The sequence below is a fragment of the Bactrocera oleae genome, chromosome 2, assembly GCF_042242935.1.
Source record: "Bactrocera oleae isolate idBacOlea1 chromosome 2, idBacOlea1, whole genome shotgun sequence".
In the NCBI taxonomy this organism is placed as follows: Eukaryota; Metazoa; Arthropoda; class Insecta; order Diptera; family Tephritidae; genus Bactrocera; species Bactrocera oleae.
In genome coordinates, this window is record NC_091536.1 from 92,009,379 (window position 1) to 92,024,261 (window position 14,883).

General features: G+C 32.0%; 1 protein-coding gene across 2 annotated transcripts in view; it reads left to right on the forward strand.

The window, feature by feature from the left end:
• Positions 1 to 14,883, forward strand: part of hth (Meis homeobox homothorax) — a 302,627-nt gene that overhangs the window by 77,520 nt on the left and 210,224 nt on the right. The window lies entirely within an intron of this gene.

A 14,883-nucleotide genomic window follows, 5' to 3' on the forward strand; every position in this document is an offset into this window, starting at 1 on the left:
ATCATTTGCTGCTGTTGCTGACGCAGACGCAAATGCAGCTGCTGCCGTTGACGGGCGACGCCACCACTGTCACAGCCATTTTTCATTGTCACTATACGTGGGTGCAACACCGCTGCGGCAACAAAGCGAACAAACACCACACATCAAACAACAACAATTGACAAACAATAAACACATAACGAAACTTCAATTGAATACGAAAGCAAAGAACAGTGAATTTGTTTGTTGGCAACCAGCATAGTTAGAAGTGTTGCAACATTGTTGCTAGCAACATATGTAAGTGTAGTATGCATAAGCTTGTTGCAGGCAGCAATGTTGCAGTGTTTCGCAACGCTGTTGGCGGCGGTGATAACAATTGAAATTGTGTAAATACCACATAAGAAATTTTTGCATTACAATAACAACAATGGATTACTAATCCAACCGCATAATAAGAATTGTTTTTGTTCATTGTTTTTTGCAAAAACCTATTGTAAAAATTATTTCATAACTACAAAGCAACAGACAACAACTAAACAAAAAATAAATTTGTAAAAAGTTTTCCAATAATAACAAAACTAAAAGTTATAATTAAAAAGGAAGAAGAAGATGAAAGCAATTTTTAACACAAAAGTACCACAACTTAAAAAAAGTAACGAAAAAAAAAAGAAACAAAATGTTTAATTTTGCATTCAAAACAACCAATGCCAGGGTTTTTGAATAAATAAAAAGTTTTGAAATGAAGCCAGTGCGCAAACGCAAGAAAACAGCTCCAATGAGAATTTGTTTGAAGCGCATTGAAGAACATGGAATTGTGAGAAAAAGTACTTCGTTTTTGCAAGAGGCCCATATAGCTCGCCAATATATATTTAATTATATTATATATATATATATATATATATATATATGTATAAACTAATATATATATATATACATATTATTCTATATTAATACAAAAAACTATATATATATACCAACAACAACCATAAATACATACTTATATATATATATATATTTACCTTATATATTAAATTTTATTTCAACTAATCCTAAAGATTTAAACTAAATTATTTACTTATATACACTTATGTATGTAGTTAACTACTTACCGAGAACCTACCACCCATTATAGCATTAAGGCGCACACATTTTTGCCAAACCAAACGCTAGTTAATGCTAAAAATAACGGTATACATAGCAGCAACAGTAATTTTACATTACTGCTTGATGCACGGTAAATGCCGTTATGCGGTTATAACGCTAAATAAATTATTTTTTCGATGACTAGCCAAATTCTAATTAAATAAGTCAAAAAATAACTGCGCCTCTTCTTTTAATTTTTTTTTTTATTTTCTGTATATAGTCAAAGCGCGCGTTACCCAAATCGACAATATTAAACTATATAGAATATATATATTTAAATTTTTTGTTTATAAATTAATTTAAACTGAAAAGTGGCGCGTCTTTAATGCTTTTGTTGCCCTCTCACTGTCTTAAAAACTGTTTATCCAGGACTCAACGAACCAGCCACAACTGCAACAACATTTCACGCCATTGGAGCAGACATATGCGAGCTATCACATTAAAAACGAAGCGGATTTTTAGTCAAATACAGCAGTAAGGGGGAGTAAAGAAATCAATTGTAATTGAAAAATATTTATTTAGACAATTTGAAACCCAACCAAGCAAAAGTAGGCGCTTTCATGCCCAAAGCGGTAAAGTTTTTGAACGGTTTAATAACTTAAAAGCTTTTTTAAGAGAAAATAAATGTTTTTTGCTCACCCGACGAATTGCAACGAGCGCTGGCCGAATTGTTGCAGACTGTGCTTAGCTGAGCACTTGCATGGTTAAGGGTTCAAAGTGCAAGATAAAGTTTAGTTTTACAGTTGCAATGCAAGTTTCATCTATATGTATTTGTAATATGCTGCCACTCTTACATTATGGGGCGGTAGCGCATATTTCTTACAACAGCTATAACATAATATTGAAAAAAAAAACTAAACTTCAATCATTACTATTACAAATACTACTATAACTACTACCACTACTAAAGCAACTCCTGTACGAAACAGATATATGTACGTAATAACTTCTAATGACTGAGAACATAAGTAACTAATTGAAAGGAGAAATATATACAAAAACAAATAACTGCGAAAGAAAATTAATAATATATATTTAAATATATATATATATATATATATATATATATATATATATATATGTATACAAATAAGGAGAAAGTCTAGTGTATATTTTGAGCGAAGTTCTAGTTTATAGTCAATAACAGAGGGCAATAGGTGAACATCTTTTTTGTGTTTTATTTTAGATTAGCGTTAAGTGTAACTGCAAACCGATATACGTAATATATGCACTGATTGAAATTTTTTTGTTTTTTTCTCATTTTTGGTTTTTTATTTTTATTTATATTTTTATTTTTTTATTATTATGTCTGGGGGTTGAGGCCGTTTCGACGGTGCATAACTAGTGGCAGGTAAATTTTGTAAAATAGTAGCAATAACTTCAGAATTACAAGTTTATTTGAATTAAAATTTAAGCTTTATATATATAAATAATATATATATATATTTACAAATTAAAATGGAAGCGGTGAAAAAATGTTAGTATTACTGCAAAATTTTCAAAAATATTCCTTTGAAAAGAAGTAAAATCAACTTTAAATACGTAATTAAAAGTAGGCTTAGTTTAAAACAAAATACACAAACACAAAGTATACGATTTTTCTTAAGAGAAGTTAAAAACAACAAAAATACAAGCGGTTATACCATTTGAAAAATACAAAAATACCAACACGTCCTTAACAAATATACGTACATGCATTTTAGCGCACTAATAAATATGCATTAAATAAAATAAAAAAATTTGCATACATTTTTTACTTGTGTTAACCACTTTTTATTGGTACTATTAGCTTTTCGTTCACCTTTTTGTGGCAATACAAAATGTCGTTCTTTAAACCATACATTAAAAAGTTAGTTTAGCACTTTCAACTTGCAATTTTGACATATTTTTTATTTTCAACTATCAGATACACAAACAAAATTTTTACAACCGACAGTGCTGTTCATAAAAATGTAACAATATATACGTAATTTACTTAACACAATAAAAAAGAAAGAAAGAAGTATAGAAACAGCTAACAAATAATAGTAAGCAAATAAGAATATGTGTATAGCAGGTTAGAAGTTAGCTAATAATAATATAAAAACAAAAAAGTTAGTGCGTGTATAAGCAAATTGATAAGAAACACAAAACCTAAGTTCAAATGAAAGTATACGAAATGATTTTTTTTTTTTTTAAATTAAATTTAACTATTAATTTAAAGTGTTGAATTTTAATATAGCAAGTTATGAGGAGAATATACATACAAATATACGAAAAATTACTTACAATAAATATTTAATTCATTGCTACAAAACTAACATACAAACTAACACACATCAAATGTATACTACTATTATGCTACTTCTATGGATAGCTAGCCTGCTAACGGCGCATTCCGCGGTGGAGTGCGTTGCAACCATGCAAGCAAGATACTACCATACCTACTATGTAAATTGTGACTTTACTACTTCCTTAGAGTATAGAAACTAAATAAAAAAAAAATACTTTATTATAAACTAAAATTAAAGGTGTTGCGGTAAGAAGAGGGGTAGTGGAAAGTGTTAGGCAGGCATTTAGTAGCGCAAAATAATAGAGCTTTCACTGAAAAGTCCGAGCGAGCTTTTTTGAATATTTAAAAAATTTGTTGTAAAGTAAACACATTAAAAGTAAATATTTTTTCCTAAGCAATTTGTTACTCATTTTCAAGAAATATACAAACTTTCGCACATATTGTTTTGTCGGAAATTACACTTGTAATTCCGAACTAATTTTCTTTTATATATAAAAAGCAACAAAAATTAATATTATTTGCACACTTAAGTTCAAAACACTTAAATCAAACAGCTACCACCTTCATTTTATTGAACTTACAACATTTTTGGTGGAAGCTCCGCAAGTGGTCATAAAGCTCTGTACACATTCATGCCGCTCTTTGCGCCGCACAACCTGTAAAAATGTATACTAACTTGTTCTTTCGCTTCTATTTACCATACGTACTTAAATCCCGCAGAGGGAGTCTTCATACTTAAATGTGGAAACCGAAAGGACAATGAACGTACTAACTATATAAATCTAGCATACTTATTATTATTATAAATATTAATACCATATTATATATATACATTTTTTTTGCTTCGATTGTAAAGCTATATGGGCATTGATAACAGCAACACAACAATAAAAAGCGTTGAATTTATAAATAATCTAAAAATAATGGTAAACCAAGAAAACAAATTTCAAAACTTTTCAACGTGCTGATAGCAATTTTTGAAATGCAACAAATTTTTTTCTAATGTAATAAAACTTGTATACGTTTTTCTTTAACCTACGCGTAAGTGAAGAAAATAAAAAATACATAATTATCCAATTATAAATAGGAGTGAGGTGTGGAAATTTAGCATTGATAGTAAATAAAATAGTTGTTGTACTTTTTTGTCATACAAATATTAAAAAAAAAAACATAAACAATAAATAAACTAAAAAAATAACAATAATAAAAACATAGCACAGTAGCGTACGATTTTGTTAATGTAAAAAACCAAAAAAATAAAAACGCAAATGTGCTATTTGTAAAATAATTAACAAAAAAACCAAACCATAAAACAAATAATAATAATAATAACAGTATACAAACTAAAAATTTTTAAAATATGTTATGGTCAATCAAAAACGTTTCCTATATTATTTTTTGTTTTAGCTAAATCGCAACAAACTGTGCTTGTTAATTAAAAATATGAAAAATTAAACGAGAAATTTGGCGTAGACCAAAAGCTTTGCTTTGTTAAACAGTGTTTTTTTTTTTGAAACGCATATACGTAAAACATTATTGTATTATTTTTATAAACATAAAAAATTAAACAAAATATTATTAATAAGCAGTTCTGTTCAATATTTGTTATTCTGTTAAATGAGTAAAACGAAAAAAAAAATTCAATAAAAGAAATTGGACTATTGTAAATGATAGTGAGAAGTAAGGAGAGTACGAAGGAGAAACTAGTTGATATCGCAACTGAAATACGTAATTTGCTTTAGGTGATATATATATTATTAAAGCTTAATTAATTGTCTAATAAAATTGTGAAAAGTAAAAACAACATATATAAATTGAGTTTTTTTTTATATATAATATATATATATATATATACATACACACAAAATTCGTGCTTTAAATTATTTTTAAAAAACAAAATATGTTTTAGCTTGTAGCGTTTTGAGTTTATTGTTTATATGCCTTATATAAGGAGACAAAATCGTTTTCGTTTTTGCTTTCTCGCGCGTTTTCAGCAAACTTTTACAATAAATATAATTTTATTTCCATAATTTGGTAAACCTTAGCAAAATTGTCTTAAAACGCAATCAAAATACCAATTTTTATTATTTGCTGTTTTTTATTAACAAAAATATATATAAAAAATATTACAAAAAAAAATAAGTGTAGAGTATTAAAAAAAAATAATAAAAATTACATGATATACGAGTACATTTTAATGTAATATTTTTAATTATTTGTATGTATACTAATTAAATAATAATTATTAATAAATAACAATAATTGCTAACATTTACTTATAAATATTAAAGAGAAAAGAAAAGAAACAAAAAAAAAAAACAAAGAAAAATTTAACAAAAATTATATATATATACATATATATAAATAAATAACTGAACTGGATAACGTAAAGTGTAATGTTTAATTAATAGCGAACAATGGAAAACTAATAGTAACACAATTACAAAAATAGAATGCAAAAACTAAATAATATTTAATAGTTTAAGCTAAAAGATGAAAATAATGATGCAGTTGAAAGCAAGATGTTTGAAAGCGAAATGGAGAGATGGAAAAAAGTTAGCCAATAAAATATATGAATAATATATTTGATGAAAAAAATATAAACAACTCGTGTTTTGTAATTACTTGTGAAAATAGGGAATTATACTTCTTGTATTCAGCGGCAATTTTAGCTGTCCAGCGAATTTTCTGCGCCACAACACATTAAACACACTTGGCTTTAAAAGCGCATCAACCACTGGATCGCAGTTTACCAGTTTTGAGCCGGAAGTGATAAGAGGATAATTTAAACAACTTTAATACAATCGATCAAAGTCATCATGTGGATGTCACGAACCAATTTTTGGAATAAAAGGCGCCGAACATGGAACTTAAAGTATCGTATTTTCTTCGATATTTCTTCGACACTCTGGGTATTTGGAAAAGTTCTTTTCGCTTTCAAGTTTTTTTTTTTTGCTAGGCAAACAATTTTGCAATTTTCTTTTTCAGGTAACTATCAAGAAATGAAAGTTTTGTGAATGCTTTGAAAAAATTTTGTGAAAGCTCGGAAAAGTTTGCTGAAAGCTTTGCCTGCTATGGAACTTTTATTAAATCTCAAAGTTAATAAAAGAGCTTACCATTTCGATTATTCGATTTGGCGAAAGCTCAGGAAAGTTTGGTGAAAGCTTTCCCAGAAAACTAACCAACGAAGACCTTGCCCACTAAAAAATAAGTTAAAAATGTAATTTTTATTATTAACTTGGCAACAACTATTTTAGATACTTATACACTTAGTTGTCAGTATATTCAAATTGATTTGTTGCTTTTCAAAATTGCGCTCAAAACAAAATTAAGAAAATCGAAAATATTTGTAAATATATCTATAAGTATATTTTAAAATATAAGAAGTTGGCCCAGCTTATTGCCGGTCTTAGCACTTTCTTTAATTTTACAATACTGTTAATGTAAAATATTTAATATTTAATAAGGAAACAAACTAAAATAAAAATGGATTATTTTACTGCAATGAGAGGGTTGTATTTTATAAGTTAAATATTTAGTGTCTAACTACGGAGGAGACCGAAGTATCACTGATGTCTTCGCTACTTTTGTATTAGTGCAACTTTTTCAGTAAACTCTTCGTCAACGCGGCGCTCAAAATACTTGTGATTTTCATTAGAATTATTACACGTTAAGTAGTTTATGCAGTTATATAATGCAAAGTAATTACATTAATTTATCTCAATATAAGTTATTTTATAATAACTTTTGAATCCATACTATATAGATATACAATATAATATTATACTAATATTTCTTGCAGCATAAAGTTAAAAATTTACAGCAATTTTTTTTCCCAGCATACTCACAAGCACTCTTCATTGTAACGGTAATGTAATGATATTGTAATGACCAGCCTATCATTTACACGTCACATGCGCCAATATTCGATTACAGCGCTCAAATTACTGCCAAAAAGAGTGTGTCAAGTACACACTCACCCGCACACACACACACACATATTAAAGAGATCAATTGAACTTTTCGGCGGCGTTCGGCTTGACCGGTCAATCAATAGCCCTGTGCTACGACGACCCTCTCTCGCCTGTGTCTGTAATAAGAGCCTGTCGAATTTTAAACTGCTTGTGTACAGCATCCTTAGGGATGCAGATGGTGGACACAAGAAAGTCGTTGCAGATTTTGTTTTTTTTTTGAGCAAAAAATGCTAAGAAATTTCGTTATAATGAAGTTATTAAAATTTCTACACCCTTCAGTGGCTTGGCGATGTTAAGCTGTTGGCATAAAGCCGCTTTGCAACAAAAGAGCTAGTCGAATGTCTGTCGGCGGCACTCGTGGCATCTCCAATTACCTACCATAAAGGCAGCAGCTGATGGCATCGTAGATGTGGCAATTATGAGGGCGGCTGCCGCTGTTGGAAAGTGTTCAACAACACCAACAACAACAGACAGCCGTCAATTTGCGCTAGGAGGCATGCTTTTGAGATCATAATTCCTTTCTTGCTACTGAGCTCGACTCTCTTTTCGTGTGAATTTTTGGCAGCATGTCGAAGATGTCAGCAATTTACACTGTTCACTCGTCAAAAATCAGTTGAAATATGATGAGTGCGCGTGCGGAAATACCATCATCATCATTTTTCCCAAAAAATTATGTACTCGTATGTAATTTGATTTGTATTTTCCTATTCGGAGTGAGTTTTGTGCATGTTGCATCAAGTGCCGCCTATTTTCTGCTTCTTTGAGCTATGCTATCAGTGTTTTAAGGGTGTCTTTATGGCTTGCTTGCCAGTTCTTTTCTATTTTACTTTACTTTAAAGCACTCCGAGATTGTTTGCCATCTGATAGACCCTAAAGCCGCCATGATTGCGAGCGTTTATATCAAGCAACGAAGCATGTGGAACACCTTCTATGACTTACTTCTTTATTGCTCACTTTTTGCTTGTTTTCCTTCGAAACATTTTTTTCTTCACTCGCTTTTAAACTAATTTTTGTTAGGGATCGTTTTAGGCGGGTTTTCCCATTTTCTGATTTTTTAGTTTTTGCTTTTGTTGTGCCGTAATTTTGTAGGTTGGCCGGCGTGCGCACTTAACTTCCCAAGCACTTAAGCGTTTGCTGATTGCATTTATTGCTGTTGCTGTTGTTTTAATCATTTCGTTCTCGAAAATTATATTGCGTGATTGCCGTGGGCGTGTTGACTATGGTCTTTCGAGCGTTTCGAACACATTTTTGTTGACTGTTCTTAGAGTTATTTTTTGCTTTGTGGCATTTGTTGCTAACGAAAATGTTGCAGTTGTAGAATGAGTGACGACTTGGCTGAGTGATTTCAACGCCCAATCGAATTTTTTTCATATTTTCGCGCATAAAATGGCTGTGGCACGAATGACCCGTTTTTGGACTTTTTCTTTAACAGCAAATGGTGAATTGCTAATTTGCGTAAATGGATTTCGGATATTTTTTTAATGTGACTAATTATCCATATATTGTAATTAGCAAAGTATAGGCAACAAAAAAATACTTAAAGTGGTTCTATAAAAGCTATTGTGAACTAAAAATTGCTTAATTATTTATTTTTAACGTTGCAACAAAATTTTGTACAGTTTCACATTTCATATTTCAACTCTGTGATTTGTGGTGGATAAGTTTTCGACAGCTTTTCAAATATCGCAGACGACGTCATACAGTCTGCAATACAAATTGCTCATTTTCGTGTGCCGCACAACAACAATAAGGCATCAGCATTCAATCAACACTCAATTTTACGATTTTCAGTCATTCTTTTTTTATTTTTTTTTCAATTTTCGTTCAACGTTTCTTGTTGTTCGTGTAGATCAGGTGATCAACACAAGTGCTTCAGTATAATTTGCAATGAATGCGTACCCGAAATTTGTGCAGTCATTTGTAAAACCCAAAAAAAATTTCAACAAAGGCAACAGCAATAATGAATGAATGCAACTAAGCGAATGATATCAAAGGAAGCCCCACTAATGCTAACCTCAACTGGGTAGGAAAAATAATACAAAAAGAAAAGCGTAAAAACCAAGCAGGATTTGGCCAAAAATGACAATGAAATTAATTTTACAAAAACAATGCCTGTTGCGTTGCCAAAAAATGTTTGTAAAATTTCGTAGCAGGATTTCATGATTTTATTATGGATGAAGTGTCGCGTCTGCGCAATTTTTTGCTGCCAACAAAAATCAGAAACTGTCACAAAGCAAGCAAAACGAAGCAAAAATATACATAAATATAAAATCATGAAAGTAAATTCTCTCAACAACACAAGTTCGTGGACAGTTCGTCAGCGACGAACAAGCCATGCATACGTCATTATCGTCACAAATTCGTCATAATCACGTACAACAAGCACACATACTCGTGCTCCTTTCTCTATAGCGCTGTAGTCAGTTATTTGTTGCACGATCATTTGGCAGTGAAATACACTCGTGTGTAAACCTTCACGAGCGGTGACATAAACATCAACATCAAATTGAACAACCATGCGGCACAAACGAGGCCGTTGCTTGTTGGCCGCTGGACGTTAACCAATTTTTAGGTCGCAGATCGGTAACAATATTTCTTTGCGGTTTGTGCGCTTTTTTTGCCTTTCATTTGCTGCTCGCTGTATTTTTGGCAGATTTTTGTCTCTTCAAGTCCTTCACTTTTGGTCAGTGGGGAAAAAAGCTTTGTGTTGGCTTTCGGGTGTCACACTCGAAATTTCAACCAAATAGTATATGTACACATATATGTACATGTCTACCAGAAACATTTCTCTGAGTTATGTGACTGTGACACTGCGGTGTAGTAGGTCTTCTTGGCCTTTATTATTGGTGACGCGTTGAATTCGTTGCCTTGAAGAATTGTATCAAAATTTTTGTGCATCACATTTGTTCTCCTTTTTTTTTGGTTTTGGGTTTGTTTTTGGCTTTTTGCTTGCTGTTGATAAAATTATCTTCCTTTTGACAGATTTGAGTCGTTACTTGGTTTTCAAGTTCAAGAAACCGCAAAATTTGTCAGTCTGATTTCAGCAACTTTTATATTTGAGTGCAGGCTTGTGGGTTTATAGATATGTATGTGAAGTTGTTGCACATAACCTGCTTGTTGAAGGCATAAAAGCTTTTATATTTGTACCATATTTATTATTGTAATTCAACTAAAATAAATATGAGTATATATGCTCAATATCTTCAAAAAAAAAAAACATTTTTTTCTGGCCACACTGTATTAGTGTCCGCACAGAAAAAAACATTTAAATTCTCAGATATTGTTGATACAACTCAACACCTACACACACACACCATAACATTCGGTTAAATTATCAATTCTTGCCTCACTGCCTACAGTGTGTGACCGCCTAGCTGACATATCCTATCTATATTTATAAACATCTATATGTATATATGTATGTATGCACATATATTTGTTTTTAAAAATCCGTCTACATACCAAATGGATTTCGTTTGGATTTCTTGGAATTGGAAATAGCGACATCATTTTTTTCTCCTATTTGCCTCTCATATTTTTTCACATTGCCGCTGATCTTCTGCTTGTTTGTCGTCGGCCGCATCATGCTTGCTACTTGTTTCTTAATCAACTGATTTAATGAAACGGCGTTGTGCAGCTTATTGGAAAAAATAAATTTTTTCTACATTTCATTACTCGCATATAAGTGTGTAGGTATGTGTGTAGTATGTATGTTGAAACTAAAATTTCAAATAGAAGCCGCTCTGTCGTTGCCGCCCGGTTGCACGTATGCATTAAATCCGATTTCTATAACGCCCAGCGATGTGATGCGACGCGACGGTTGACAATGCGCACAAAAAAAAAAACACCAGCACACACACATACTGTCACATGGATCTTCTCCAAAACAGACCAAAACGCACGAAAATAACTAAATGGTGATGTTGAAGAAAAAATATGCCGAACGCTATAAGCCAAATCAAGCCGAATCAATACCAGTTGCTGCGTCTATGTCGCCGATTCGTTTATTTTTAACTTTCCGACTTTCTTCATTGACCCTTTTTGGGCGCAACTCTGCGCTTGCCTCATGTTTTGTTGTTTTACTTTGGTTCGGCTGTGGTTGTGTGTCATGAGAAGCGCTTTGCAGGAGTCGCGCGCACACTTCAAAATTCTATAGAAATTTATGGTATTAAATTTGTTTCGTTCCATTTGTTTAATGTTCGTGTTTTGATTTTTCGCTGTGTGCTCGTTTTTGAGTAGTCGCAGCATAAGGTAGCTGCGCAACAGAAATTCCTTGGCCCAAATCAGGCTTAAAATTTTTTGATTTTTCATCGGGTTGGGTTAATTCATTCCATTTGTTTGCGTTTTTGTCATTTTGGTTGGATTTAATTTCGGATTAGTGCATTCTTCCGCGAATGACTGAAGTCTAAGAACGCACGATTTAGCGGAGGAAGCGGGAAACTAAAAATTAACTTTGTTAAATACTGAGTATACCCAAAAAAAAAAACAATTTGGTTTCATTGACTTGAAAAATACTTCAAGTCAAAGAATTTTTTTTAGAAAAGCAACCATTTTTAGTTTTTTTTTACTTAAGAGACTCTTTACTTTTTTTCGTCTATATGTAAAGCTCAATGACTTTTCACCTATTAGCTCATTTTACCATTTCTTCTCACAACACTTAACGGTCCGGCAAAAATGGTTCCATTGCATAATTATGCTTCGCAATTGAGCACCAGCAACAACGAAAACGAGCACCGCAACAAAGTTAAGTCAAACAGGCGCAAAATACTTTACCTCCTAAGCTTAAAATCGGCTTAAGAGCTTAAAATTATAGTAGGGCACAGCCGAAGCAAAGGCGATAACTAAACACCAGCTCTTACATTAGCAGCCAATGTCCTCGAAAGCAAAAAAATATATTTTACTCATCCTTAGAACTTACGCAACATTTCTATTTAAATACTTAGCGTTGCCAGTGAGCTTTTTTAGTTTTTGTATACTAGCAGTCGAACACTGTTATAAAAACACCATTTATTATTTCATTTATTCTTGTTTTTGCAAAAAATGCCTCAAATAAATGCTCACACTTAAGACATATTAGTCCTACCTAACACACATCGGGAAGCCTTATCGGTTTACAGCCAATGCGGCTTGAGTTCAAAAGCTGTTTTTCACTCTAAAGCCTCGAGTTAATGTGGTAATTGCTGGAAATTTAATAAGCTCTTAGTATTGGTGGTTGCTGCAATTGCACTTGTTAGTCACTGTATTAGCAATTAATTAAGCTTTTATGTTGGTAAATTCCACACATTCCTCTAGAAGCGCAGCGTTTAGAATTTGCCGACCCTTAATGCGGTTGTAATTGATTTTAGCCCGGCTAAGCTGTGCGCATTTTTCTCACACACAAGCTTCGAGCGAAGTGTAGGTGATCGGATTTCAAAAGAAATGTGCGCTTGCATTTTTACAAAAAGCCATGTAGCACAATGGTAGCAAAGAGAGCATTGTAGTGAGGACCTTTTTAGTGAGAAAATAGTTTGAAATAATTATACAAATCTCAATGAAAGCTGTATATATTATTTATAAAAAACGAGAATAAAAAAAAACATGCAACATATTTTCAGTTTCTGTAAACTTCAAATCACTGTGTGAAAGCGTTTTCTCGTTAAAGCTTCATTTAACAAATAATGTAAATCACTATAAATTTTTGGTGAAAGCCTTTTTCAGTGAAAGCTTTATTTTACATTAATGTAAATCACCCTGTGAAAGCTTTCCGCAGTGATTCACATATAATTATTTCAGTTCAGTTATTTTTTGCTCAAACATTTTCCAATTGGTACCATTAATCCTATCAAGCTTAGTTTAGCCTCAACTACTTCAAACTCATACCATAATTGTCGCTCTCATCAAAGGTCTTAACCTTTATGTGGCTAATGAGTCTAAATGTAATGCCGAAAATAGTAAAGGAAACATATATCGTTGCCGTTTGACCGCATCACATGTCAAAACCAAAAAGGGGCTGCAATGAAACTACGCAAAACATTTGCCGCTAAAAGTATACTTTTCTGAAATGCTCCCCCTGCTTTGGGTCGATATGCTTTGATCGCTTAAAAGCGCTTAACGCATTTGACCGGCATATTGACCACTTGTAAATTGTAATTTAATCTTGTACGGCGAGTGCACGCAAATATCAGGCAATTGCCTTTAACCCTTTACTGTGTTTATAGTTGCGGTCACTTATTGATTTTAGATATCTATACATTTTTGCTTTTACTCGTGTTCGGACTCTCAAAGGGGGAGTTAAATATCACGCTTAATACATAAGTAAATAAGTAATTTTTATATGTGTTAGTGTGCTTTCGTAATTGAATTTTGTCGATTGCTTGTGCGTGGATCTGTGAGGTCTGAAAGCAATACTGATGGATTCGTTGGGAATTTTAATATTTAATTCGAGCGTACAAACACTTTACTATTTCAAATTAGTATTAATTCTTTTCACCCTTAATAATGAAATAAAATAGCGCTGCAAGCATTTTAGAAATCAATTATTTTCATTTTAGCAAGGCAAAGTGAAATTGCGGTTTCATTAATATTAGATATGTGCGGTTTACTCTTGAGTGATTTGATTTTATGGGAAGACTCATATTGATGAAAAAATTACATTGCTTAAGACGCTGCTGCTTGTTTTATAATAACTCACAAGCTTTCATAGATAATCAAATATAATTTGATTATCATCAAAATGAGTCATGAAAGCTCGTGCAGTGTGAAAACGATTTAAAATCGGTATTTCGGTGTTATAAGCCGTTTAAGTATTTATAACTATCAAATTATTTATTATATTATCAAAAACGGTAACTAGTGAAAGCTTTTCGGTATGTATTTAATTTTTTGTTTTTCATTTATTGCATCATATTTTGATGCTTCCAATTGTAATATTATATATCACTTGTCACAACAATAAAAAAAAAACGTTTGCGGTGAAAGCTTATTTAGCTGGGAGCTTTCGAATGTTGGCTGTCTCTTTTCCCCGTAAAAGTGCTATTTTAAATTTTTTTTATTGTACTATATGTATAATACACTCAACTATATATAAAGGGAACTATTCCCACATAAGTTTGACCGCCAATAGCGCTTACGAAATCCCTCAAGCTATGTGCCTATATTTCTACATATATTATACTCAGCCCATAACTAACGAACTTTGCAGCACTGTGTGTATGTGAAATGTTTTATATATATATTTGCCTAAGTAGCACCCAAAATAGCATCCCGAATATCCACCGACATTTAGACCGTTTCAATACCAACTAAATGGCCAACGTTTAGATATTTTTGATTTCTGTTTTCTCGCGCAGACACTGATAGCCTCGGCGCATAACATATCCACACATATTAAGTACTCGTATATGATCCCCAACCACAGTTTTATCTACCCTAAGCTTTCCGCTAGTAACCTCCTAGTTGCCGTGATGGAGGTATGCGGGATAACGAAAATGTCTCTATGGCTTTAGAAGATCCCTTATATGTCTACATTAGCTAATT